A 24,615-nucleotide genomic window follows, 5' to 3' on the forward strand; every position below is an offset into this window, starting at 1 on the left:
TATTGTACAAACGCATTCTAGAGTCACCCCTGGTCCACCTTTATGCCGATATCTCGAAAAGGCGACCAGCTACACAACTACCACCACTCCATTTTAAAACACTCATTAATACCTTTAATTTGATACTCATATCGTACAAACACATTCTAGAGTCACCCCTGGTCCACCTTTATGGCGATATCTCGTAAAGGCGTCCACCTACAGAACGAAGCTCCACGCCCTTTTAAAATACTCATTAACACCTTTCGTTTGATACACATATTGTACAAACGCATTCTAGAGTCACCCCTGGTCCACCTTTATGGCGATATCTCGAAAAGGCGACCACCTATACAACTACCACCACTCCCTTTTAAAACCTTCATTAATACCTTTAATTTGATACCCATATCGTACAAACACATTCTAGAGTCACCCCTGGCCCACCTTTATGGCGATATCTCGAAAGGGCGTCCACCTGTAGAACTAAACCCCACGCTCTTTTGAAATACTCATTAACACCTTTCATTTGATACCCAAATCGTACAAACAAACTCTAGGGTCACCCCTGGTCCATTTTTATGGCGATATCTCGAAACGGCGTCCACCTATGGAAATAAGGATCACTCCCTTTTAAAATACTCATTAACACCTTTCATTTGATACCCATATCGTACAAACAAATTCTAGAGTCAACCGTGATCCACCTTTATGGCGATATCCCTAAATGGCGTCCACCTATAGAACTACGGCTCACTCCCTCTTAAAATACTCTTTAATACCTTTCACTTGATACACATGTCATACAAACACATTCCAGGGTTACCCTTCTTCATTTTCCTACATGGTTATTTTCCCTTATGTTGCCACCATAGCTCTCAACTGAGTATGTAATGTTCGGTTATACCAGAACTTAACCTTCCTTACTTATTTATTATATTATTATCAATTATGGGTTTGTACAAAACGTTTATTATATCACTCATTGTTTAAACTATATCCTAGACTTTTTAGGAACTCCTTATTCGCGGGGGTTAAATCAATTTTATGTTGAACAGGAGATTTTACTTCTTTAGAGTGTAGATTTTTTGTTTTTGTAGCCAATACTTTTGAGGCTGATTGAAAACTATTCAAAAAAACTGTATGTGGTGGCTTTTTATTAAAAATTATCATTTTTTAGATAGGTTTTAAATGCAGTCTTATTGATATGTTCTCTCCACGAAAATTAACCAAGCTACCAGTTTGATCAACAACTCTGAGAACTAGAGTGCTTATTTGACGTGTATTAACCGGTAAATATATAACATTAGCAAGTGTTTCTGAGATTTTTAAGCTGTTGTATAGATTTTATCGCGGGCTTGGCGACTAAATCAAAAAAACCGTAACGGATATTTGTCAAAAAGGGTTCGAAAAGGCTCGGTGCTAGCAACTGGCCAAATACATAAAATTAGATCTCTATCATAAAGTTAAAGTTAAAGCTAAAGTTAAAGTTAAAGTTAAAGTTGAAGTTAAAGTTAAAGTTAAAGTTAAAGTTAAAGTTAAAGTTAAAGTTAAAGTTAAAGTTAATGTTAAAGTTAAGTTAAAGTTAAAGTTAAAGTTAAATTTAAAGTTAAATTTAAAGTTAAAGTTAAAGTTTAAGTTACAGTTAAAGTTAAAGTTAATTTTAAATTTAAAGTTTAATTTAATGTTAAAGTTAAAGTTAAAGTTAAAGTTAAAATTAAAGTTAAAGTTAAAGTTAAGGTGAAAGTTAAAGTTAAAGTTAAAGTTAAAGTTAAAGTTAAAGTTAAAGTCAAAGTTAAAGTTAAAGTTAAAGTTTAAGTTTAAATTTAAGTTAAAGTTAAAGTTAAGGTTAAAGTTAAAGTTAAAGTTAATGTTAAAGTTAAGTTAAAGTTAAAGTTAAAGTTAAATTTAAAGTTAAATTTAAAGTTAAAGTTAAAGTTAAAGTTTAAGTTACAGTTAAATTTAAAGTTTAAGTTAAAGTTAAACTTAAAGTTAAAGTTAAAGTTGTGAGGACCAAATATAATCCATTAATTTGGCCCACACAAAACCACCGCCCTACAACACAGGAGCAGTACTACAGACAACACGAGACACAAACAAGTCTCTGAAACATCATAAAAACACGATTAGCAACATTGCCAACACAACGCGGGACACAAACAAGTGTCAGAAACATCACTAGCGTAACAAGTTGCCGCAACGCGCCACAGCAACACCGGAACCATGGCAACGCAACGAACTATGCTAGCAACATCAAAAGCATTGGCTAAAAAAAGGGCAACACGAGAAGACAAGAGTCAGTCAGCACGCGGTTGTGGTTGCGACCGGAGCTACTATTGGAGCGCTCTAGAAGGCATATCGGTTTTGACCATTGCAAGCCAGTGCTTTTCATAGGAGAAAGTCGTGGACTGAAGATTGTGGGTAAGCAGGTTTTGACCGCTCTACAACGCTTTAGATCACGCTTGCTCCCTCGCAAGCAAACGCCCTCCACAGCATCGTGATCCCGCGCTCAGCCAAACGTCATCCGCGGCAGAAGTACGTCGGCAACCGCAGTAGGAATGAGTCGAGGTGAAATGCAACAACGTGACTGTACCGAGGCTAACGGATCTCACCTAACGGGGCGCAAAGTTGCGACTGTCACCTGAGCAGCAATTGAAGGGCATCTGAAAGGCGTATCGGTTTTGACCATCGCAAGACAGTTCCCGTCATAGGAGAGAGCCGTGGGTTGAGGATTGTGGGTAAGCTGGTTTTGACCGCTCTACAACGCCTTAAACTACGCTCGCTCCCCGCTAAGCGAAGGCCCACAGCGTCACGAGCCCGCGCGCCATCGTCATAAGCCTCGGCGGCAGAGTCACGCATACACACGACGCCAGCAGAGTTTCGCATACACACGACGTTGGCCACAGCAGAGTCACGCTTACATACGACGTTGGCCGCAGCAGAGCTACGCAGATATACGACGTTGGCCACAGCAGAGTCACGCATACACACGACGTTGGCAGCAGAGCCACCCATAAATACGACGCTGGCAGAGCCACGAATACGCACGACGTTGGCAGCAGCAGAACTACGCGTACATACGACGTTGGCCGCAGCAGAGATACGCAGGCATACGACGCTGGCCGCAGCAGGCTTAGCACTGCCACTAACCATAATAGGAACACGCCTGCGCAAGGCGTCCCCGATACACATTCGCACATACCTAGACGGCGACCAGTACGGCGCCCTAACAGAACGTTCCTAACGGGACACGAGGGACCGCTAGCCCATCACGAATTATAAAGCAAGCAATGAAATTAAGTGAATTATAGATACACATTTTATACATTTTATATTATAGTTTAGGGAATTTACCAATAAAGTGAATTTATATGAAAACGATTTGCAAGTCGCCCCGAAATACAAATTCATTGTAAACGAACCTTGGACACGGCGAGTATACCCCAGCAGTTACTGAAGAAGCACCGGGGCAAGGAAAAGCTTCGTTACAGGACCGAGCAGGGACCCTGCAAATGGTACAACGTCAGAAGGAACATTCCTGACTAGAAACCTAACAGAAAAATGGCCGACCAGATTGACACCACGTGGCTAGGCAATATTTCAAAGGAGCAGCTGATATCCATTACACAGGAGCTGGGCATTGAGCAGACAGGCACCACCCGAGAAATCAGAAAGCGCATAGCAGCCATGGCTTCAAAAGCAAATGTTGACTCGGAAATACACACAAAATTTTTATCCTTAGAAGCCGCGTATAGGAAGGAGAATACAGCAAACACGAGTGAGGAAAATGAGTCTAAGACACCGATCCCGCCGAACGGAGCCGGAGCCATGAATATCGCCGATAGACCAGCTGAGCACAACCAGTTTGCGTTCCCTCCCAGGAACACAGTACCCCCACAACAGTGCGCATCATCCGCAGTAGCGGTACCACCCAACGGTGCATCTCAGGCACCGACCGTTATATTCGCACCCATCACCGATCAGGTAAGAAAGTGGTCAGTGAAATATGAAGGTGGACGGGACCCTCTAGCTTTCGTCGAACGGCTGGAAGAACTAGCCGATGTCTATACGCTAAACGTAGACTTTCTCCCAAAAACGATGCCCGAATTGCTAGGTGGCACCGCTCTTCAATGGTACTGCAATAACAACGTACACTGGAGCAACTGGACGACCTTCAAGCGCGACTTTCTAAGCTTCTTTCTACCAGCCAAGTACTTCGAGCGTCTCGAGGACGAAATACGGCAACGAAGGCAGCACGCCCGCGAAAGATATAAAGATTATGTCCTAGGGATACAAAGCTTGATGAGACACGCCGGATACAGCAACGAGCAACGCCTGGAAAGAATTTTCCGCAATAGCCACCCCGATCATTTACTCTACATTCGCCAAAGAGAATTCAACACCCTAGGAGAACTCATCTCTCTCGCCGAGGAATATGAAGGTATCCACGAAGGTTACCGCCGGACATCAGATGGATCACGTCGCGAAATAGCGAGAAACGTCGTTGGTGACAAAACTACAGCTTCATCACCGCAGTCGGAACGATCATCCCACCAGCAGCCACCGAGGGTACAGCGCCACTCACCACCAGAAACTCGGGTTTTCGATCCGAGCAGGGTATGTAGAAGGTGTGGCCAAGAAGGACACTATGCAAGGAGATGTCGTAACCCACGGAAAATTTTTTGTTGGGAGTGCGGTCGAAACGATATACGCACGATTGAATGCTGCCGCCGACGTCAGGGAAACGACGGAGGGCTTAACCAAGGACAAGGCGCGGGGAGCCCACTGAACCCAGCGCCGAATCAGCGGTAGTCATGTACCAGGAACACGGTCGCCTATATGCCCCAGCTCAGATTGGAGCAGTATCGTCGGAGGCAGTTATCGATACAGGGGCCTCAAGGAGCTTCGTTTCAGCCACCCTCGCGAATCACGTGGTGAGTTCTGGAAGCGGGGAGAGGGTAAGAGTGGCCATCGAAATAACAATGGCCAACGGAGTCAGCACTACGATTTTCGATGCCGTAAGGACAGAGGTACGCCTCGGACATTCGTCATTGCACACAGTCCTACATGTGATGCCCGGGGCAATCGACGACATTATACTTGGCCTAGATACGTTGGGGAGCCTAGGAGCAGCCATATCATGTGGAGGAGGACACCTCGTGCTAACCAGACCCCTTACTCAGCACACACCGCCTCCTGGAGCCACGGCGGAGACCATTCAGAGTATGACACCACCGAGTGCGAGGAACGGCAAGTACGACGTCAGGAACGGAATTAACGGCGACACACCCAGCAATGAACATAGTGGTATAAAAGGCGAGGCGGATCGCATACGAGAATTTCTGGCAGTAGAACTCAAAAAGTTCGAGGCCATGCGCGGAGTGACGACGATAGCCGAACACAAGATCATCCTGACTGACGACCGTCCCATCAAGCAACATTATTTACCGCGGAATCCAGCGATGCAGAGCATAATTAACAACCAGATCGACGAGCTCCTCGCGAAGGGATGCATCGAGCCATCCTGCAGCCCACATAGCGCCCCGATCGTGTTAGCTAAGAAAAGGAACGGTAAGTGGAGGCTTTGCGTGGACTACCGGCAGCTCAATGCCAAGTCAGTTCCCGACGCATACCCGCTGCCAAGGATACAGCACATCTTGGACAAACTACGACAAGCGAAATATATAAGTTGCCTCGACCTGAAGAACGGCTACTGGCAAATACCGCTGGAATCAAACAGTCGCCCCTACACGGCTTTCACGGTACCCGGACGCGGCCTGTTCCAGTGGCGTGTCATGCCCTTTGGTTTGCACTCGGCACCCGCAACGTTCCAGAAGGCGCTCGACCAGGTCATTGGGCCAGAAATGGAGCCCCATGCTTTTGCGTACCTGGATGATATTATCGTCATAGGCACAACTTTAGAGGAACACATCCGAAATTTAAGAGAGGTGATGTTACGACTACAGCGCGCCAACCTCAGGATCAATCCAGAGAAGTGTGATTTCTTTAGGAAAGAACTCAAGCACATGGGCCACGTGGTCAGCGATAAAGAGATCCACATGGACCCAGAAAAGTTTGCCGCTATTCAGGAACTGAAGCCACCGACCAGCGCGAAAGAAGTGCGCCAATACCTAGGAATAGCCTCGTGGTACCGCCGTTTCGTGCCCGATTTCGCCACTATAAGCCAGCCGCTCACCGCCCTGTTAAAGAAAGGCAAGCATTGGAGATGAGGAACCGAGCAACAAGAAGCCTTCGACATCATCAAACGGAAACTCACTGAAGCACCCATACTTGCATGCCCGGATTTCACGAAAACGTTCACCCTTCAGACGGACGCGAGTAACAACGGCCTGGGGGCAGTGCTGACACAGGAGTTAGAAGAGGGCGAGCGAGTGATCGCTTACGCCAGCCGGAAGCTCAACCAGGCAGAGGCCAACTATTCACCCACCGAAAAGGAGTGTCTGGCCATCGTTTGGGGAATCCGTAAGATGAGGCCATACTTGGAAGGCTACAAATTTAAAGTAATAACCGACCGCATGTCACTAAGGTGGCTAAATTCCATTGAGAGCCCTTCTGGCCGCATAGCGCGATGGGCCTTAGAACTACAGCAGCACACCTTCGACATTGAGTATCGTAAGGGAAAGCTCAACCTGGTGGCGGACGCTCTATCTCGACAGCCGCTGGAAGCATTACGATTTACCACGACGACGGAACCACAATGCAAGTGGTGGCACAAGAGGGTCAGCGGGGTACGCACCAACCCGGAGAAATACGCCGACTATACGATACAGGATGGACACTTATACCGCCATATTCCCTGCCGGTCACACGACGAAGAGGCGGTACCATGGAAATTGTGTGTGCCCACACCACTCAGACAGCGAGTGTTACAGGAAAATCATGACATACCAAGCGCGGGACACATGGGTATCCGCCAGACAGTAGCACGAGTCGCCAACCGATATTATTGGCCCGGTATGTTCCGGGACATCAGCCGGTATGTACGTCAATGCGAATCCTGCCAGAAATACAAGGAAACACAACTAAAGCCAGCCGGAAAGATGCTCTCACAGGTAGCCCAGGAACCATTTGCCACGGTCTGCGTCGACTTCGTTGGACCCCTACCACGGTCTACACACGGAAACACCATGTTACTGGTATTTTTCGACCGATTCAGCAAGTGGGTGGAATTGATCCCCATGAGACGTGCTACCGCAGACGGCCTTCGCCGAGCTTTCAGGGAACGGATACTCGCAAGGTTTGGCGTCCCCAAAGTACTCATATCCGACAACGGCGCACAGTTCTGTAGCACGCTCTGGCAGCGCTACCTTAAGGAAGTTGGCGTACGTAAACAATACACCGCACCCTATACTCCCCAAGAAAACCCAACAAAACGAGCAAACAGGACCATCAAACGTATCATAGCGCAGCTCACCAACTCAAAACATTAGCGATGGGACGAACTCCTCCCGGAAATTGGGCTAGCGATAAATAGTAGTGTCAACGCTTCTACAGGCTACAGCCCAACTTTCCTCGTGCAAGGACGAGAGCCACGATTGCCAGGAGCCCTATTCGATGAATTCAACGTTGGGACGGGTGCAGGTCTCGCTACGGCCGAGGAGAAGTCCAACAGAATGCAGGAGGCCTTCAGAATAGTGAGGCAGAATATGGAGCGGGCAGCAGTAGATCAAGCACGTCATTACAACCTACGGCGGAGAAAATGGACCCCCATAGTCGGCGAGTTGGTCCTTGCCAAGGAGCACCACTTGTCAAAGGCTGCGGAGGGATTTGCAGCGAAATTGGCACCCAAGTATGATGGCCCTTACCAAATCCTGGGGTATGTCTCCCCAGTAATTGTCAAACTAAGGAAAATCGATAGCGGGAAGGAGAAGACGGCAAGCATTGCCGAACTAAAGGCATACCATTCATCGGAGACCGGAGAGACCACGAAACCAGAAAATAATAAACACAACCGAAATTAAAATAAATTCAGGCGAAAACAAACATATATTATTTAATGTCAAGGATGGGAGGATAAGCAAGCACCGGTCATTCTATCGCAAACCACCGAGGTGACAACACGTCCTTTTGCTACGAATTTCTTGGCAAACCAACAATCTGCAATGGAGAATTATAACGCCAAATTATCCAACAGCGCCAAGCGTATTCGCCAGCGCTACGAGGAGGAGGAAGCAAAACGCCCTAGGGTCGTGCTGCTGGAAGGAGCTACTGGCGCCGACGTCAGCAACGCGCGTGGACCTACACACGCAAACTCGTACGCTGACGTCGCACGCAACATCACACCACTGATAACTACGGGCGGCGACGTCAACAACATGCGTGCAACTACTCGCGCAAATACGTACGTTGACGTCGCACGCACCATTACACCACCAAATGCTGCGAACACCGACGCCAATGGCACGCGTACTACGGAACAAGACCGAGCAGCGATCGCTACCTACGCCAGCGCCGCCGGTATGCAGGCACACGCAGACGCCCCGAACGCCACCGCCGACGATATGCGCCCCGCAGCACGCGCAACCGCTCAGGACGCCGACAGTGATCCCAAGGCAGCCGTATACGCCGTTCGTATAGCTGCGGGAAACGCAGCCACCATCGTAGCGAACACCTGACGCGCTTCCGTCTCGTACGCGCAGACAGCACGCATAGTCACGGCGAACACAGCTATCGCCGGATCCATAGCCAGACGCGCAATTGCTTCGTTTGCGAACGCCACACTCGCAGCAGTACGGGAAGTTGCCTCGGTCGAGGCTGACATGCCAACAACCGGAGCAACGACAACAACCAACATCCTGGGAAGGGTACGGGTAGACCAGGCCGCCACAATTGGCAAGGGTACTGCCAACCGGCCACATAGCCCAATAAAACAGGCCGACACGATCGAGCTATCATCGGACGATGAGCAATTAGCGCAGGAGAAGGAAGGGCCGGAGATAAGTTTCCCACCGGGACCACGAGGTATCGCACTCTACGCGACCGATCTCCGTTCCCTCGAGGGAAGCCGCTGGCTCACCGACACGGTCATCGACGCGTGGGCGAAGGAACTGGAGATCATGTACAGGCAACAGGGTACAACATTAATCCCATTCGTAATTTGGCAACTCACCCAGAAGGATAACGAGGATGTTTGGTAAGCGCATCATACTGGCACCCCACAATGTATTGAACCATTGGTACTTACTGGCGTTAGCGAATCGGGAAATGACCCACCACGTGGCTGATGTGGAGTGCTGGCAAGAGCGCTACATATGGATAGCCTATTCCAGGGTCAGGGGCAAGGTCACATACGCGACTGAGGCGTGGCTGAAGTTCCTGCGGTGGGAGTACCAGCAGAGATACGGGAGTTCGGACTTCATGTCCCAGGAGTTACAGTTAGCCGTGCCGCAGCAGAGCAATGACAACGACTGTGGCATATACGTGCTGGAAAGCATCGACAGAGTCCTACGCTAAACAGGACGGCAAGAAGGGGGACCTGGGCTCATACAGCAGCCGTTTACGGAGGAGATGGCAGCCCGGAAACGCGCAGAAATCTTAGCCACGATCCGCCGCAGCCATGCACCGAACAGAAAACGACCACATACCACCACCACTGTCGACCAGCCATATCATGTAGCACAAACACACGCCAAAACAGAGCGCGCCCAGCCCAGCCATAACCCGCCGCAGGCAGAACCTGGTTCAAACCCAGCGGAGGGACCGGAATACGGCCGAACGATAATACTCGCCGAGGATGCAGAGGGCCCAGCGCTAGAACAATTCCCGGAGGTAGCAAACAAAGTACGAGAGTTGTTCAACGACATCGCCGACGGGAGGTGCAACCCCCGGGTGAAATTCCGAACCGATAGGTACAAAATCACCATGAACAGACGAAAGGTAACGATCCAAGTAGCAGACACGGGGGTTTAAATCGCCGAAGTGGGGGGGTGGGGGGGGGTGTAATCCATTAATTTGGCACACACAAAACCACCGCCGCACAAAACAGGAGCAGTACTACAGACAACACGAGACACAAACAAGTCTCTGAAACATCATAAAAACACGATTAGCAACATTGCCAACACAACACGGGACACAAACAAGTGTCAGAAACATCACTAGCGTAACAAGTTGCCGCAACACGCCACAGCAACACCGTAACCATGGCAGAGCATTGGCTATAAAAAGGGCAACACGAGAAGACAGGAGTCAGAACGCACGCGGTTGTGGTTGCGACCGGAGCTACTATTGGAGCGCTCTGGAAGGCACATCGGTTTTGACCATTGCAAGCCAATGCGTTTCATAGGAGAAAGTCGTGGACTGAAGATTGTGGGTAAGCAGGTTTTGACCGCTCTACAACGCTTTAGATCACGCTTGCTCCCTCACAAGCAAACGCCCTCCACAGCATCGTGATCCCGCGCTCAGCCAAACGTCATCCGCGGCAGAAGTATGTCGGCAACCGCAGTATGAGTAAGTCGAGGTGAAACGCAACAACGTGACTGTACCGAGGCTAACGGATCTCACCTAACGGGGCGCAAAGTTGCGACTGTCACCTGAGCAGCAATTGAAGGGCATCTGAAAGGCGTATCGGTTTTGACCATCGCAAGACAGTTCCCGTCATAGGAGAGAGCCATGGGTTGAGGATTGTGGGTAAGCTGGTTTTGGTTTAAAGTTAAATTTAAAGTTAAAGTTAAAGTTAGAGTTAAAGTTAATGTTAGAGTTAAAGTTAAAGTTAAATTTAAAGTTAAATTTAAAGTTAAAGTTAAAGTTAAATTTAAAGTTAAAGTTAAAGTTAAGGTTAAAGTTAAAGTTAAAGTTAAAATTAATGTTAAAGTTACTTTTAAAGTTAAAGTTAAAGTTAAAGTGAAGGTTAAAGTTAAAGTTAAAGTTAAAGTTAAAGTTAAAGTTAAAGTTAAAGTGAATGTTAAAGTTAAAGTGAAAGTTAAAGTTAAAGTTAAAGTTAAAATTAAAGTTAAAGTTAAAGTTAAATTTAAAGTTACAGCTAAATTTAAAGTTAAAGTGAATGTTAAAGTTAAAGTGAAAGTTAAAGTTGATAATATGCAACAGCTTTACCGCGGCAGTCCCCAAGTGCCACACGTCCTTTTTTTTATCTTGGACTAACTCTAAGTGAAAACTGATGAATTGTATGCACAGATAGTTCATTTATATATGATCCGTTGATGATATTACATTCAACAGATATCGTGTTTATTCCCCGGCATCAGTACTCTTCTACTGAAACCTAGTAATGGACCAATTGAGCATTCTTTCCTTAAAGCTCATAATTTCAGTTCGAAATGTATTAGGTTTAGCGCTTATATCAACATACCCTTGATTTGAAGGGTCATATATTTTAGTAATTATCACAACTATATCGTCCATTTCATATGTTCCAACAGGTATCTCAATAACATTCGATCCAATGTGAAACAAATTTTTCTTTGTCCACATTTGGAATTGTATGATATGAGTCAAAACTGATTAGCCCACAGGCATAATCTTGTTTGAGTTCTATGGGAGGGAAATAATTTGCAATCAATATAGATGAATTACCACTTATTGATAATGTAGTCGACATGTTGGTAGGCTATCATTAAATACTTAACTGAAATAATTATTAAAACACTTTTCTATTTTTTTTTTTAATTATTTACTTTATTAATTTAAATCATTAACATCCACCCAGGAATTGTGTTCAGAAGAGAATCCTAACCATATAACATAAACTCTATTGTTTGGACGTCTCAAAACTTTTTCAATTAAATATACATGAGGGAGTATAGTTTACAAAAGTTCATATTCATAAAATCCTCCCTTAATAGCATTACCTTGATAGTCTTCAAGTATATATGTTGTAGGGTTTGTGTTTTTAATTGACTTTATTTTAAAAATTTCTGTTGTCCAATTTGGTGTATACCCTTTTTCAAATACAGGTTTATATTTACTTGTTCTAACCTCATAATTAATTTTAAATTTTGGTCTATGAAAAACTTTTAAATTGTTGTATGCAGTGTCCAATAAATATTGTTCATTCAAGGAATTTACCTCATTTGGAGTCATTTTGATGGTCCTGTGAATAGTATTATTATAATCATTGACTAAATTTTTATAGATATCAATCCATTTATAAGTTCCCCGAAAACTAATTTCTTTCTACATCATTCCTTTTAATGTTTTATTGAATCGCTCTATTATAGGTGCTTTTAATGATGAAAATGTTGAATAAAGTTTATATTTTTTGTTTGTAATAATCTCTTAAAGTTAGTATTATAAAATTCCTTTCCATCATCTGTTTGCAGTTTTTCGGAATTCGTTTGCTTGAATTTAAAATCTTAGCCATTGCATTTGTGACATTTTCTTTAGTTTTATCTTTAACTGCTTCAGCCCATGCTTTTTTGGAAAATGTATCGATTACAGTTAATAGATGCTGATAATGATTATTACTATTTGAATACTGAGTCGTTACCACCAAGTCAGCTTGCCATAAATCATCGATTCCTTTAATAATAACACGTCTTCGTTTAAAATTTTTCCTAGCTTGTTTATGTAATTCTTCTACAATAGCTCTTTTGCCATTCATTTTGTTAATGCTTTTATAGTAGGGAACTTTATTTTTAGCACTTCTACATCTTTTTCCGTAGGATGTTGTTTCAACACAACCAAACGCATCAAATACTCCTCAATAATAGATAAATAGTTGTTTATATTACTTTATTCCTCCCCACATTCACTTTTTATTCGTCGATCTATTAATTCCCCAAGAATCGATACATCATTTTCAATACTATTATTCAGGATTGTATTTATTTCTCTGATTTGATGTTCTAATTTAGTTTTTATCTTATTTAACTCTTCGAAAAAGAATACTTTCGAAATGGCATCATCGTCTTCTATAGGAGCAGCTAGGTTAATTATTCTTTTCTTGTTTAAATTAAGGTTTTTATTTCGGTCTAGAATTATTTTCGTTTTCGACCGACTATTACCAAATGAAGAATGCCCAAATTTATTTATACTCATACTACTTAATAATCTTTGCTTCGCGCAACTCTTCAATAATTGATACAATCTCGTTTTGATGGTTGCTATGACCAGCACTTGTTGAAGATATAAGCAACCTCAATCTGTGCACCAACTCATTAGGATTATCCCAATATTGATAAAGATTTTCACGGCAATCGATTGATTTCAATAAACCTCTACCCCTTATGAACGAGTGTGGATCATAATTGAATAATTTCCTGATAATATGTATATATTTATACGATTTTATCCTCTCAATTTTACTATCTGGATTATAGTTACGCTTGTGAGCATTTGTATTTAATAAAATCTGTCGATAGGTTTGCAAATCACCCTTTTTATAATGTTGTGGTTTTCTATGAAATATTAACTCGAACAGACCAATGACACCAGGTCCATCCAAATACACCAGGTTCCATTTATCTCTACCAATCTGTAAAACATTTTAAGAAATAATTTTTAATGGTTTGAGTCCAAATCGCCATTGTCCATTTGAATCTCTATTCAGACCATACAATGTATCAGGCATTTTAATATCTTTAAGCAATTTTATATTGTGTAATAGTAAATTGGGGGGGGGGGGGGGGGGGGGGGGAGATTAAGCTTAACCCGTTTGTAATGTTCATTTAGTTGATTTTTGCTCTGACGTTTTACAGGTTTATGTCTTTCCCGCATATCAGGATCTTTTTCGATTCTTCTCAAAATGTGATGTTCAGTTAGAGTAGTATTATCATTTAAAGTTTCAGCTTGATTTTGACTTTCTATAGCCTTGTTTAGTAATTGTTCATCATTTGGTTTACTTTTTATATTGTGTAGTAGCAACTTGGGGGAGTAAGCTTAACCCGTTTGTAATGTTCATTTAGTTGATTTTTGCTCTGACGTTTTACAGGTTTATGTCTTTCCCGCATATTAGGATCTTCTTCGATTCTTCTCAAAATATCATATTCAGTTAGAGTAGTATTAACATTTAAAGTTTCAGCTTGATTTTGACTTTCTACAGACTTGTTTAGTAATTGTTCATCATTTAGTTTGCTGGGAATATGCGCGGCTGGTCGTTCACAATTATTCATATAATTTATTTTTTCTTTAACGCCAATAACACTATCTAATTTTTGGGTTTTATCAAAACATTGCTCATTAACGATATCAGCAGATTTTCGCTTTTCAGGTTTTTTTTATCGATATCTGATTCAGTTTTCATTACATTGCTTTTTATAGCTCTTTTTATTAATTCATCATCATGAGGTTTACTTGGAATATACGAAGCTGGTCTTTCGCAGTCGTTCATAAAATTTATTTTTCGTATAACGCTAACAAAATTATCTGGTTTTTGTTTTTTTATTAAAACATTTCTCATTAATATGATCAATAGACGTTCGCTCCTTTTTTTTTAAGTTTCTTCATCGCTTGCTTCTCAACATTTTCTTTCCGAGAACTATCTGTAGAATATTCTAAATCTGTATCGTTCAAATAAATGTTTGTTTTACTATCAAGATCATTGTCATTCACATAATTTTCAACGGTTGGCAATGTACCAACTTCCATGTCTTTACCTTCTTTTGCACTGTCCGCCTGCAATAATAGATATATTGAATAAATCGCTATGGGGAAGGGACTATTCCTCAAACCGTATAGAAGGAGATATGGTTTATTTTTACGACTCTATCCAAAACACAAATAAAAAGCCTACCCAAAAGACCGTTAACAGACATAGATTTAATGAAATATTGCAAGCATCTTAAACATTTCAGAGGAATTTGTATGCGAAATTCCTTACCGAATAAACCGAATGCTCAGGAATGTGGAGTTCTTAATTTAGACGATGCTGATGGTCCTGACACTCATTGGGTAGCATACTATATAAACAAAAATTATAAAAATATTTTGATAGTTTTGGAAATTTGCAGCCACCGATTGACCTGATTAATTATCTGAAGCCACCAATACATTACAATTATGATCAGAAACAAAAATACAACACAGTATTATGTGGGCAATTATGTTTAAAATTTGTATTTAATAAAAATAAATTATATGAAATATAAAATATAAATTATTTATTTTGTCCTTAAATATATTATAGTAAAGTACTATTAAATATAATAATTCAAAAATTGTTTATTCTGTATGAAATTCAAATAATGGTGAATTAAATTTTTCACCAGGTTTAATCAGTTCTATATAAAATGTATTCTTATTTATCGTTTCAATAGTTGAATCTTCTAAAGAGTTGTAGGAATCCGGAAGAAAAAAACACTATCATCCAGTTCTATCATTAGCTTTTCAAACTTTTTCCTCACTCTTATGGCTTTTACTATTTTTAATTTTTTATTAATTGGTACATCAATCGCCTTCAGTATTGGTTTTCGAAATTTTTCCTTTGAAATTGATTTTAAGTCCTTAAGAGCTTAATTCATAATGTGGAATATGTCTATAATCAGCAGCGGTGTTAAAGATGTGACGATGTATAAGTAGTATATATATATTTATATACCTTGGAACAAGTTTCCCATGGATAGATGTATCCATCGGTATGTATTTTGTGGTTTGTTGATCGTTATATCGTACAGTTTCACATTACTAGTAGAGCGACATAATTTGTAATTCAGTATCAAACAGGTGGCGCAATAAAAAAGAAGAAAATGTCTTTCCCGCAATATTTAGAAACGATTTTATCAAAATATGGTGACAATTGATGATGATCATCGAATATTTTTTTATTCTATGTTAAATGAATTGAGATCATGTCTATCAGAACCGTTTATATATTATTCAATGGATTACATAAGAAAGATTGCAATTTTGCTGATAATTCATATAAGGAAACAGAAGATATATGTAATTGTATTTCGTATTATTCCCGATATAAAACATTAAAAAAATTATAATTTATATGTTGTCATATTTAAGGAGCCCAGATGGTTGTAATCAGTTATTAAAATACAAAGCAAAAACTGCAAAACTGTGTGATAAAGTTCACCTCAACTCTACTCTCTTATATGACATGTATTTGAAATTTCAACAAAGTTACTATGGACGCACTCCCCAACCACTTTTATCGCCTGATCAATTTGTCCAACATCCTCCAATAATTGTTTTAGATGTTACACATCAGAATGAATCTATAAAAGGCGGTCCCATCGATATTCGGATTGAGCTAAAATTTCGACCCTATCCAAAAAACGAATAAAAAGCCTATTCAAAAGAGCGTTAACAGACATAGATTTAATGAAATATTGCAAACATCTTAAACATTTCAGAGGTATTTTTATGCGAAATTCCCTACCGAATAAACCGAATGCTCAAGACTGTGGAATTCTTAATTTAGACGATGCTGATGGTCCTGGCACTCATTGGGTAGCATACTATAAAAACAAAAATTATAAAGAATATTTTGATAGTTTTGGAAATTTGCAGCCACCGACTGAACTGATTAATTATCTGAAGCCACCAATACATTACAATTATGATCAGAAACAAAAATACAACACAGTATTATGTGGTCAATTATGTATAAAATTTTTATTTAATAAAAATGAATTATATAAAATATAAATTTTGCTTTTTCTTAAATGTATTACAGTAAAGTACTAAGGGGGCATTTAAAAATTTGGGGCTCTTTAAAAATTTGGGGCCCCTCATTTAAAATATGAGCCCGACACTCTCCTATATTGAAAAACGTCTAATTTATTTTTTTCTTGCAGGCAGAATACAAAAGAAAAAGCTCTAAGCTTTTTCTTATAGATCAGCCAGAACCTATGCGCCTAAATGTAAGCATACAAACTTACAATCTAATGAAATATGACATGTGGTTTTATTTACTTATATATATATATATATAAAAATATGCTTCAATGTTGAACAGTTAAGGTTTCTTATCAGCATGTTTTGATTTTTTCTCTTGTACATATATATATTTTACTATTTTCATATAAACTTATAACCTAATAAAAGACAAACAAAATGTTCAGCCTTCATATTTATTTACCGTTTCATAAAATTCTTACGTACAAGCATATGTGTAAGTATATACATACAAACTTATACCCTAGGTAGGATAGGTTAGGTGGTAGCTGCCCTGATAAGGATAGCTCACTTGGACAACACGAAGGTCCGTTGTGATACCACATACACCAAAAATAACGGTGACTTAGATCTAGCTACTTAGAGAATCGTTGGGTAGCAACGATAAAGCTCCGAATGATACCGATCTCAACTTTGGATATATCCTCGGGAGATCCAAGTGAGTCGCGACCGAAGTACTTTCGCCTAGTTCTGGCAAAAGCTGGACAATCAAGCATAAAGTGGTTTGGTGATTCCACCTCATCATCCTCCATACAGCTGCAGCAGGATGGAGTTTCCAGTATATTGAGACGTACCGCATGGATACCCATGGGACAGTGCCCTGTCAAAACCCCAATGACCATTGATAGGTGAGCCTTAGTGAACCCAATTATTTCAGCAGACCTCCTGCCATCCACTTTTGGCCAGAAAGATCTTGCTACCCTGCAAGACGTGGTATCCGCCCAACGTTTGCTGAGCTGATTCGAGGCCCAGCTATGGAGGAGCAATCAACAGGTGGCCAGCGGGATCCCAAAATCCCTACAGCCATCTTCATCCGGTTCAGTTGTACCGATGCGGGCTAAGAGATCCGCTTGACAGTTACCCGGGATATCACTATGGCCCGGGACCCAGATAATCTTAATTGTAAAATAATTCGATGCAATCGCAAGCGAGGTCAGGCACTCCCAGACCACCCTCGATCGCACTGTAGTTGAGCTCAAGGCCTTGATAGCCGCTTGGCTATCAGAGTAGATGTTAAATTCCCTAACCGTGGTAGCACTGGATAGCATTCCATCCACCGCATCCTTAATCGCAGCAATTTCCGCTTGGAATATACTGCAGTGATCAGCCAACTTAAACTTGCGGCTTAAATTTAGCTCTTGACAAAAGACCCCCCCACCAACCTTTCCATCCAGCTTTGACCCATCCGTGAACAAGTTAACCGGTCCCATGCCCCAGATAATTCCTCTTCCCCAATCCTCTCTCTCTGGAATAACTGGGTGAAGGTTGTATAGGGAGCAGTTATCGGCATACAGTAGTCCGTTCTGTCCAGAATAAAGTCGAAACTGGTAAGAAGGCTAGAGTGTCCGCGGTCAGAAAGTCTATATCCCATATCACGAAGCCTGACCAACGACCTTGTCGCGGCCGCCATTCCCGCAATATCTACTGGGTATATGTTCAGCATGATGTTCAGTGCCAAGGTAGGTGTTGTTCTGAGAGCGCCACTAATACCGATCAGCGCCGTCCGTTGGACTGACACTAACATTTTGAAGGTGCTCGCCGTGTCCAGTGCTTTCCACCAGACCAGCACCCCATATGGCAGAATCGGTTTGACCACCATCTCATAAAGCCAGTGTACTATTCTTGGCGAGAGTCCCCATCTCTTTCCGATAGTTCCTTTGCAGCAGTACATAGCAATGGCGGCCTTCCTGGCCCGATCTTCCACATTGGGTCTCCAGGACAGTTTCTTGTCCAAAACAATCCCCAAATATTTAACCCTATCAGAAAGTACCAACGGTACCCCTCCAATTGAGGGAGTTCTGAAATCGGGCATCTTATATCTCCTTGTGAAAAGGACCAATTCCGTTTTTCCCGGGTTGACCGCCAATCCACATGATTCAGCCCACCTAGCTACAGTATCCAGGTAGCCCTGCAGAACATCGCACAGGGTGCCCAGAAATTTGCCTCTGACTAGGATAGCGAGGTCATCTGCATAGGCAACCACCCGACAACCATTGGCTTCCAGCTCCACAAGAAGCTCGTTGACTACCACAACCCAGAGGAGAGGAGATAGGACACCCCCCTGTGGCGTGCCCCTGCACACCTTCCTCTTAATTATGGCCCCTCCCCACTCTGCTGCGACAATTCTGCCGCATAGAAGTTTGCTAATAAATTCAACCAGAGCCGGCTCGACTCCTAAACCCACCAGAGCTCTTTCGATTGCCCCCGGTAAGACATTGTTAAAAGCTCCCTCGATGTCTAGAAAGGCACCCAGAGTATACTCTTTGTGTTCTAGGGACCCCTCTATTTGCTTTACAATCGAATGGAGAGCCGTTTCCGTCGATCTGCCCTTGCAGTACGCATGCTGTGAAGCCGACAGTAACCCCCGAGGTATCCTTTCCCGTAGGTACAGATCAATCAACCGCTCAAAAGTCTTAAGAAGAAACGACGAGAGACTGATTGGCCTGAAATCTTTAGGTGATACATGAGAGCTTCTGCCGGCCTTCGGAATGAAAATAAACCTAACCATGTGCCAAAACTTCGGGATATAGTTAAGCCTGAGGCAGTTAGTATATATGATGGCCAACCAGCGGCAGGAAATCCCCAAAGACCTTTGAAGCTCCGCAGGAATGACTCCATCCGGGCCCGGAGACTTATAGGGCTTGAACGACCCTATAGCCCAGGTTATTTGACTTTCCCGTATTGGAATGGCAGGCACTTCTGCATGGTCAACGACCGCCGACCATGCAGGCGAAGATCCCTGCGCAACTGGGACATCGGGAAAATGATTGTCCAGTAAAAGCCTTAGGGACTCCTCGCTACTCATCGATCAGTCCCCACCATCATCTCTCAGATAACCCAGAGGAGCGGGGTTCCTAGAGAGTATTTTTCTAAACCTCGCGGATTCATTGCAGCCTTCTACGTTTTCGCAGAAGCTTCGCCATGCTTCTCGCTTGGCTATCCTTATTTCATATTTATAAATCCCCAGACTCACCTTATAGAGCTCCCAGTCAGAGGGTAATTTACTCCTCCTGGCTCTGTTGAAGAGCCGCCGACTGGATGCTCTTAGCTCGTCAAGAGAATCCGACCACCAGGGCGGCTTGCCCTTCCCCCTGTAAGTTTTCAATGGGCAGGACAGCTGAAAGGCGCTATTGCTTGCCGAGGTAAAGTTTTCCACCAGAACGTCTATCTCAGATTCGGACAGGCCCGAACTAATGATAGGCACCGCAGGCAGTAGCTCTCCCAGCTTCCTACAATACAAGTCCCAGTTAGTACTTTTAGGGTTCCTAAAAGATATTTTACGGGGACGTTCTTCGTTCACTGAGAACTGAATATATCGGTGATCAGAGAAGGAGTGCTCGTTGAAAACCCTCCATCCAGATATCCGACCTTCCAGTTCTCTACCAACCAGGGTGAGGTCCAGTACCTCCTCCCTTACCGCAGTAATAAAAGTTGGGTCATTTCCCCTATTACATATACAAAGTCCCTCATCTACAATTAAAGTAAATAAAGACTCACCTCTAGTGTTGGTATCCGAGCTTGCCCAAATGCTATAATGGGCATTAGCATCGGCACCGATGATCACGCAACACCTCTCCGCCTTGCTTGAGCGGTGATTTCACCCAGTATCGCAGGTGGTGGTCCCTCTACGTCCCCGTGGGGCATGCACGCTGAGACAACCCACATTTCATTACTTCCTCGCTCGAGGCAGACCGTGGTTACGTCAGCATTGCTGAAATTAGAGAGAATAAAAGCTTTAATCTCTTTTTTAACAAGCACACAGGATCTAGGCCTACTTGCCTCCCCATGCACCAAGGTGTTGAATTTTCCAGTCCTTAATCCAGAAATCTTACTGCCGTTACTACTCAGCCACGGCTCCAAAAGGACTATATCCACTCCGCCTTTTTCAAGGCAGAGCAACAAATTTTCGGAAGCCGCCTTAGAGTACTGAAGATTGATTTGACTGATTTCCATCAAAAGCGCACTTCTTCCGCACCCCATCCTTGGCGGATTCGTAAAATTTGTCCATTCTAAAAAAGTCCCCCCTCAAGGCCGCTATCCGGAGCCGATTGTGTAGTCGCCCTTTAACGGTCTCGTGGTTATCTATGCTACGCAGGGAGGCCACGCGAGGGTTGACGCATTACCTTATGAGTAATGCGTTCAGAGCCAGACCGGACGCGAAGCGGGAAAATCTTCAACCGCACCTACACCACCAACTTAACGGCGACGGAGCCGGAACATACCTTGAGGCCCGCCACGGTTTTAACGGGACGTGGGCAGGTGCAGCATTAGCCTACCAGCCATTTCGGTAGGGTTTCACCCCGACCTACTAAAGTGGCAGGATACCGCACCTACCAGCCCAAAGTCATCAAGACAAAATGTAATGTCAAATCAAAGCCCTAAACAGTCCAGTTCGTCACCGTTGTGTACCGATCTTGACTCTTAAAGAGTCCTCCCTCCCCTGAGCTCCGCACAATGACTCAGGGGGTGCGGGTTTTATCGAGTTGTCCTCTCTAGATCCGCCATTATCAGTAGAAGCAGAGGCACCTCGTGCAGGACGTGATAACTAATCACGCATGACATTCGTCACTATGGCCGGTCTAAGACTGATATCAGTCCCTGATCCAGAGCCTGAAACCACTTATGATATCCAAGACAAGTATCTTAGCCCCCAACTTATACCCTAATAAAAAGACAAATAAAATGTTCAATAATGGAAAATCATGAGTTCAATATTAACATAACCTTTAGTTAATTATGAAATTCTCACATGCATATGAGGTATTCCATCCCATTTCGACCAATTTTGAACCCGACACCTTTAGAATTGGTTGAAAGTTTTTCTTCTTTTTCTAGCTTACGAAAGACGTTTTTCAGAAGTTTTAAAATTTTTCATCCAACTCAAAAAAAGTTATGAATTTTTAAAAAAACACCGTTTTTGTTTTCAAAATGCTATAACTTTTTCAAAAATTGACCGTTTGGGATCTTTTTATACTCAGTTGAGCAGAGCTCACAGAGTATATTAACTTTGATTGCATAACGGTTGGTTGTACAGGTTTAAAGGAATCGAGATAGATATAGACTTCCATATATCAAAATCATCAGTATCGAAAAAAAAATCGATTGAGCCATGTCCGTCCGTCCGTCCGTCCGTCCATCCGTCCGTCCGTCCGTCCGTCTGTCCGTTAACACGATAACTTGAGTAAATTTTGAGCTATCTTGATGAAATTTGGTATGTAGGTTCCTAGGCACTCATCTCAGATCGCTATTTAAAATGAACGATATCGGACAATAATCACGCCCACTTTTTCGATATCGAAAATTTCGAAAAATCGAAAAAGTGCGATAATTCATTACCAAATACGCATTAAGCGATGAAGCTTGGTAGGTGAGTCGAGCTTATGACGCAGAATAGAAAACTGGTAAAATTTTGGACAATGGGCGTGGCACCGCACACTTTTAAATGAAGGTAATTTAGAAGTTTAGCAAGCTGTAATTTGGCAGTCGTTGAAGATATCATGATGAAGTTTGGCAGGAACGTTACTCTTATTACTTTATGTCTGCTTAATAAAAATTAGCAAAATCGGAGAACGACCACGCCCACTTTTTTAAAAAAAAATTTTTTTAATTCAAATTTTAAAAGAAAAGTAAATATCTTTACAGCATATAAGTAAATTATGCCAAAATTCAACTCCAGTAATGATATGGTGCAACAAAATACAAAAATAAAAGAAAATTTCAAAATGGGCGTGGCTCCGCCCTTTTTCATTTAATTTGTCTAGGATGCTTTTAATGCCATAAGTCGAACAAAAATTAACCAATCATTGTGAAATTTGGTAGAGGCTTAGCTCCTAGGACGATAACTGTTTTCTATGAAAAAGGGCTAAATCGGTTGAAGCCACGCCCAGTTTTTATACACAGTCGACCGTCTGTCCTTCCGCTCGGCATTTAACACGATAACTTGAGCAAAAATCGATATATCTTTACTAAACTCAGTTCACGTACTTATCTGAACTCACTTTGTATTGGTTTAAAAATGGCCGAAATCCGACTATGACCACGCCCACTTTTTCGATATCGAAAATTACGAAAAATGAAAAAAATGCCATAATTATATACCAAATACGAAAAAAGGAACGAAACATGGTAATTGTATTGGTCTATTGACGCAAAATATAACTTTAGAAAAAACTTGCAGGTCGAAATCAAAAGCCCTTGGAATCTTGGAAGGAATACTGTACGTGGTATTACATATATAAATAAATTAGCGGTACCCGGCAGATGATGTTCTGGTACACACTGGTCCACATTTTGGTAGATATCTCGAAAACACCTTCACATATACAACTAAGGGCGACTTCCTTTTAAAACCCTCATTAATACCTTTAATTTGATACCCATATCTTACAAACGCATTCTAGAGTCACCCCTGGTCCACGTTTATGGCGATATCTCGAAAAGGCGTCCACATATTAACACATTAAAATACTCATTAACACCTTTCATTTGATACCCATATCGTACGAAAAAATTTTAGAGTCACCCCTGGCCCACCTTTATGGCGATATTTCGAAAAGGCGTCCACCTATAGAACTAAGGTCCACTCCCTTTTAAAATACTCATTAACACCTTTCATACCCATATCGTACAAACAAATTCTAGAGTCGCCCCTGGTCCACGTTTATGGCGATATCTCGAAAAGGCGTCCACACATAGAACTAAGGCCCACTCCTTTTTAAAATACTCATTAACACCTTTCATTTGATACCCATATCGTACAAACAAATTCTAGAGTCGCCCCTGGTCCACCTTTATGGCGATATTTCGAAAAGGCGTCCACCTATAGAACTAAGGCCCACGCCCTTTTAAAATACTTATTAACACCTTTCATTTGATACCCATATTGTACAAACGCATTCTACAGTCAACCCTGGTCCACTTTTATAACGATATTCCGAAAAGGCGTCCACCTATAGAAATAAGGCCCACTCCCTTTTAAAATACTCATTAACACCTTTCATTTGATACCCATATCGTACAAACAAATTCTAGAGTCACCCCTGGTCCACCTTTATGGCGATATTTCGAAAAGGCGTCCACCTATAGAACTAAGGCCCACTCCTTTTTAAAATACTCATTAACACCTTTCATTTGATACCCATATCGTACAAACAAATTCTAGAGTCGCCCCTGGTCCACGTTTATGGCGATATCTCGAAAAGGCGTCCACATATTAACACATTAAAATACTCATTAACACCTTTCATTTGATACCCATATCGTACGAAAAAATTTTAGAGTCACCCCTGGTCCACCTTTATGGCGATATTTCGAAAAGGCGTCCACTTATAGAACTAAGGTCCACTCCCTTTTAAAATACTCATTAACACCTTTCATACCCATATCGTACGAAAAAATTTTAGAGTCACCCCTGGCCCACCTTTATGGCGATATTTCGAAAAGGCGTCCACCTATAGAACTAAGGTCCACTCCCTTTTAAAATACTCATTAACACCTTTCATACCCATATCGTACAAACAAATTCTAGAGTCACCCCTGGTCCACCTTTATGCCGATATTTCGAAAAGGCGTCCACTTATAGAACTAAGGTCCACGCCATTTTAAGATACTCATTAACACCTTTCATTTGATACCCATATCGTACAAACAAATTCTAGAGTCACCCCTGGTCCACGTTTATGGCGATATCTCGAAAAGGCGTCCACACATAGAACTAAGGCCCACTCCTTTTTAAAATACTCATTAACACCATTCATTTGATACCCATATCGTACAAACAAATTCTAGAGTCGCCCCTGGTCCACCTTTATG

This window comes from Eurosta solidaginis, unplaced genomic scaffold (assembly GCF_040869045.1).
Source record: "Eurosta solidaginis isolate ZX-2024a unplaced genomic scaffold, ASM4086904v1 ctg00000779.1, whole genome shotgun sequence".
Lineage (NCBI taxonomy): Eukaryota > Metazoa > Arthropoda > Insecta > Diptera > Tephritidae > Eurosta > Eurosta solidaginis.